Below are 5,996 nucleotides of genomic sequence, written 5' to 3'. Positions count from 1 at the left end.
CTATGGAGGCCATGTCCTGCTCTGGACTGCTTGGCCCCTCCATTGCTGCTTGCAGCTATATTTATTATAATTATTCTTCCGCCATGGGTGTCTATGGCAGCCCCCATAAGCGCTTGGTCGAAAGTTTTGAAATTTGGCACACTCATTGGGGACAGTCCCCTGGTCCAATTCACAAAGTTTCATGTTCCATGCTTTGGCACTCTAGCGCCACCAACGGGTCAAAGTTTGAGTTGTCTTTACACACGCAACTCTTGAACCGTATGACCCATTTTCAAAAATGAGGTACCACTGGATTCCCTGGATCACGCTGAGTTCAATGCACACCATTGCGTCAATTTCCGGTATACAGATTTTCTGCTATTTCCGGTTTTATCAAAAACCTTTGAAAGCCTACTTCTCCTACAATTCTTGTCGAATCTTCTTCAAAATTGCCACAGATGATCTTCAGACCAAGCCTCACAAAATTTATCGAAGGATATTTGATTTACCAAACCGTTTGTCCAGTACAGCCAATCAAATTCTGCAGAAAAGCCGCCAAACAGGAAGTGAAGCCATATCTCAGCAGTTCTTTGAAGCAGTGACACCAAAGTTGTTAGGCCTACTCGGAACTTTATTCTAAGGATGTCCTCCAAAAATGGTGTCATGTGACTAAAAGGGGGCGTGGCCGGAAGCATAAACGTGTTTTGGCTAATAACTATGGCAGTGTTTACCTTAATAAAGTAATTTCTTTGTCTCTTGATGTCTTGTGAGATATCAAGCCTGGCCATTGATAATATTTCATAATAACTGAATTGACGCGGCCGCCATTTTGGATTTCATGGAAAAGTGTAAAAACCTTTTGCACGCCCCAAATTTTGTCCAATGTTGACTAAATTTGGCACAGATGATCTTCAGACCAAGCTTCACAAAGGTGTTGCATGGATTTTCCATTTTCAAAACCGTTTGTTCGTTAGAGCTGATCAAAGGCGGCAGCGAAGCTGCAAAAGACACGTGAGAGCATAACTCAGCAAAAATGTGTCTGATCATCACCAAACTTCGGTCCCTTCATTCCCATGAGGAGCAGAGGAGGCCTGTGGTGTTATACCAGAAAAAAATTAAAATGTGAACACTCAGTACTCTTGAACGCAAACAGATATTTCAACCAAACTTGGTGTGTTGCATGAGTACAACAGGTTGCTGTGACTTCATTGTTGCGCATGTGCTATGGAGGCCTTGTCCTGCTCTGGACTGCTTGGCCCCTCCATTGCTGCTTGCAGCTATATTTATTATTAGGACTGGGTGTCTATGGCAGCCCCCATAAGCGCATGGTCGAAAGTTTTGAAATTTGGCACACTCATTGGGGACAGTCCCCTGGTCCAATTCACAGAGTTTCATGTCCCATACTCGGGCACTCTAGCGCCACCAACGGGTCAAAGTTGGAGTTGTGTTTACACACGCAACTTTTGAACCGTATGTCCCATTTTCAAAAATGAGGTACTATTGGATTCCTTGGATCAAGCCGAGTTCAATGCACACCATGGCGTCAATTTCCGGATATATAGATTTTCCGCTATTTCCGGTTTTATCAAAAACCTTTAAAAGCCTACTCCTCCTACAAATTTGGTCAAATCTTCTTCAAAATTACCAGATATGATCTTCAGACCAAGCCTCACAAAAGTTATCGAAGGATATTTGATTTTCAAAACCGTTTGTCCGGTACAGCCAATCAAATTCTGCAGAAAAGCCGCCAAACAGGAAGTGAAACCATATCTAAGCAGTTCTTTGAGGCAGTGACACCAAAGTTGGTAGGCCTACTCGGAACTTTATTCTAAGGATGTCCTCCAAAAATCGTGTCATGTGACTAAAAGGGGGCGTGTCCGGAAGCATAAACGTGTTTTGGCTAATAACTTTTGAAGTGTTTACCTTAATAAAGTAATTTCTTTGTCTCCTGATGTCTTGTGTGATAGCAAGATTGACCATCGATAATATTTCATAATAACCGAATTGACGCGGCCGCCATTTTGGATTTCATGGAAAAGGGTAAAAACCTTTTGCACTCCTCAATTTTTGTCCAAGGTTTACCAAATTTAGCACAGATGATCTTCAGACCAAGCTTCACAAAGAGGTCGGATGGATTTTCCATTTTCAAAACCGTTTGTTCGGTAGAGCTGATCAAAGGCGGCGGCGAAGCCGCAAAAGACACGTGAGAGCATAACTCAGCAACCATTTGTGCGATTGTCACCAAACTTGGGTTCCATCGTTCCCACGAGGGGCAGGGGAGGCCTGTGGTGTTATACCAGAAAAAAACATTTGAACACTCAGTACTCTTGAACGCAAACAGATATTTCAACCAAACTTGGTGTGTTGCAATGAGTGCAACAGGTTATTGTGACTTAATTGTTGCGCAAGTGCTATGGAGGCCATATCCTGCTCTGGACTGCTTGGCCCCTCCATTGCTGCTTGCAGCTATATTTATGATTTATTATTATCGTTTATTTTTGCGCCCCTAAGTCTCAGTCAATATTTGGACTACATAGAAAACGTAGATGTCAAAAGATTCGTCTTGGTCACGATTGGTTCTATTGGGATTTATGTTCCGTTGCACGGTTTAGGTTTTAATTAAGTTTTTTTTGCAAAAGTGAAGCTAATGGTGGCTGACTTGCTAGCCACAGTCACTGACGCCATTAACATCACTAACGTCACAAAGACTAGCTAGTCTAACTGCTTTACTGCAAAGCAGCTGCAGAAACGCCACAAGCAAAGGGGCCTGGGTGATAACTATTTGCTCATTTTACTTTGTGATATGACACACAATTGTGATGTGTAATGTACAGCATAAGCTAATATTATTAAGGAAGTACATCTACTTTCGGGAACAGTAGTCTACTATTTCACTGAAGCATTAGCATCATGACATTAGCCTCTGTTGCCTGGGCAACACATACTACAGCGGTCTATGAAGCATCTGTTTTCAATCGTTAAAATAAACATTCCTCACAAATACATTTTCGTTGTAGGATTTATTATGATATTTGATTACAAGTAAATTATTTGTGGGTAAAATTATCATTACCTGTGGTTTCAAACCAGTGTAGCTCACTGCAACGCTGTAGCCTAGTCTAGTAGCTAACAAACATCTCCACAGCCGTTTACAGTACTAGTAGGAAGTCAAACGGCGGCACATGTTCGGCACCACCCTTACTTAAATCAAAAGTCTTTCAATAGGTGAAACTATCTGACTAGTGACTACTAACCTGAACTCCATTGCCACAGCCTAAAGTTTGTCAATCTGTTTATGAAAATCATTCATTTCAGCCTAGACCGTACAACGGAAGTAACGTTAAATCAAATTCAACTAGCGCAATCGCTACCAAGACAAACACAATCTAGTAGTAGTAGTACAATTTACCGGGGCAGCTTCTCCACAGCAGGGCTATATCACATTTTGCCTTGTTACTGACAATGATCGCTACCACTGACATGTTTATGAATGAGTGATTTTCCCCTAAATAAATGTCAAATTATTTAAGTTTTTGGAGGCATATTTTCAGTTAGCCTAGTACTATTTGAATTGCGATTCCATCTGAGATAGCTACTGCTGGTAACGTTGTTGTTAAAATAAGCTTCAAAATGTTTTTTTTATTATTAATGAATGAATGCAATATGAGTAGGCTAAATGCCTGAAAATATCACGAGAAGGGAAAAACTTAGGTAAATTTTCTCACCGGTCTGCCAAATGTATTAGCTTTGATTGAACTATGAGGTTGCTGATCACCATTCCCTCTTGCAGGGGAAATGAGAAGACAACTATTTAATTCTACTCTTCACTCTTAGTATTTTGAGTTGTAAATGAGCAGAAGAAAATGTGCTTTTAAATATATGCAATCTTTATAAATAAGAAGGCTATGCATTTTTATATAAAATATACAGAAATATCAGTTGTAAAATGTTATTTAAATACGGACCCCTGCAACCAGAAGTACCTCCCCTTGGATCGGAGATATCCTGTGATATCCAAGGTCATCCGTGTCACCAACCCGATGTACACAGCTTTGTATGTACATCTAACCTCTCGCGGCGCTCCCAGGTAGAACGGTAACTTGCAGGCCTGTCTCTTAAAGGGCCAGCGTGACGTTGGATCACTAAATGTAAGCCTTTGATAGGCGGTCTTACTATTTGAATCTTGCCCCACTTTCTACCTGGTTACATAAACATAGCCGTTTTTCAATTGGTAAAACCTTGTCTAGTGAAGGTGATGTCTTTTTGTCTCTTAATTTTTCAGCTCCACCTTTACGTTTCTTAACCTGGTTTTCCAAATTATAAACATTTAAAACTGAAAGCATGGAGCCAAGGAGCTCTCTACCTTTATTACTCATTTAAAAACTATTTGATAAATCGAATATAAAAGCATCATAGAATGTAAAGTAAAGTAACAGCTAGTTGGCTTCATACTTGTGAAATGCATAGATAATGTAAAATCTCAATTTAGCTTGCACCTAACATATTTGAGTGTGCTAACATTAGCAATAACGTCAGCTGGTTCAAGGTGTATGCATAGGCTAACCATTAAATTAGCAACACATTTTCCTATTTAACAATGATTTAACATGGACTTACCTGAAACTGATGCACAGTCATCATCTCGCAGTTTCTTTCCCTTTATTTTTTTCTGCCCCTGACTCCTGTGGTCTTTTTGAGGCAATTTTCGAAAAGTTGACCTAGCCTACTGTCAAAGTTCGTCAGGCCACTGAGATAGGAAAGGGCACCCATGCCGATATTAGGAAGTCATGTGTATTTGTTTTTTTGTTTTTGGGGGGGGTGGGGCACCATCGTAATTTTTTTTGAGCAATTAAATATCTCTTGTTCTGTCTGTTTTGTGATATACATGCCTAAAAGGTACCTTATATTTCTATACTGAAATAATTTCGGCATTATAACTATGATGATTTTTCAGTTGTCTTTTCAGTTGTATTTTTTGGTGCCCCTTCAGGACTTGGTGCCCTACGCACAGCTCGTAGTACGCGTTATGGGAGCGGCGGCACTGGCTCCACCTTATGTTTTGGTGCCAATGACATGCTCTAACTAACTCTAAAAAATAACTTTGTCTGCTAGCGAGTGACGCAAATGTTTAGTATAGGCAAGGCAACTTTATATATTATACATGTTCAAGCTGTGTAATATGGAAAATAGTTGGAAGTGCCAGCGATGTCAGAGGGAAGGCCGGTTGGTGATGGAAGTGGGTCGGTATTTTGGACCATCCCAACCCTGTCGGCCAACCGGGGATTCCCCCGGTATCCCCGATGGCCAGTCCGCCCCTGTCCCCTGGTGAACGTCACCTCCATATTATTTTTGTAGATGAGCTTGGCTAGCTTGGCTTTGAGCTTTAACTTCCATTTCAATTGTTCAGCTGTTTGGGCATCGACATGTTTGTCCTCTGTCATGTAAGGAGATTGAGGATATTATGTTGGTTCTCACCATAACACTATAATGTTAGTTTTTTTTTCAATTAATATCCACTTCTTCTATCGGGATGCAAAGTACATGAATGGGTTTATAGGTTTAAATTATTGTTAAGTGTTTGATCATGGATGTTCACAGTATTTTGCCCTCTTCCTCCCCTGACAGACAGACACAGCTGCCCAGACTAAAATACCCCTGGTACCAAGCCCAAAGAAGTGAAGAACACCCAGGAGGATCAATTTGAATCCACCCTACACCCCCACCCCATGGACTAGCACCCTGCAGACTTGCCCCCTGCAGACTTCAAAGCCCGCCAGTCCATGGCGTTTATCACTTCATTGTGTCTCTGTGTCCTCCTTTTCACTGATTGATGTTGGTTTATAGCATCCTCACACTTGGTAACCATATGAGGTCTGTACAAAGAAATGAACAAGGGAACATGGAAGGGAATGACTTTCTACAATGGAATGTATCCCCAGACTTACTGCCCTCCCCTCACACCCCTGACTCTGGAGGTGGTACAGTCTCAGAAGGGCGAGTCTATTTTTGGCCATGTG

Source organism: Hypomesus nipponensis, chromosome 22 (assembly GCF_054491055.1).
Source record: "Hypomesus nipponensis isolate SF chromosome 22, ASM5449105v1, whole genome shotgun sequence".
NCBI classification, from domain to species: Eukaryota; Metazoa; Chordata; class Actinopteri; order Osmeriformes; family Osmeridae; genus Hypomesus; species Hypomesus nipponensis.
This window is presented reverse-complemented; position numbering follows the sequence as displayed.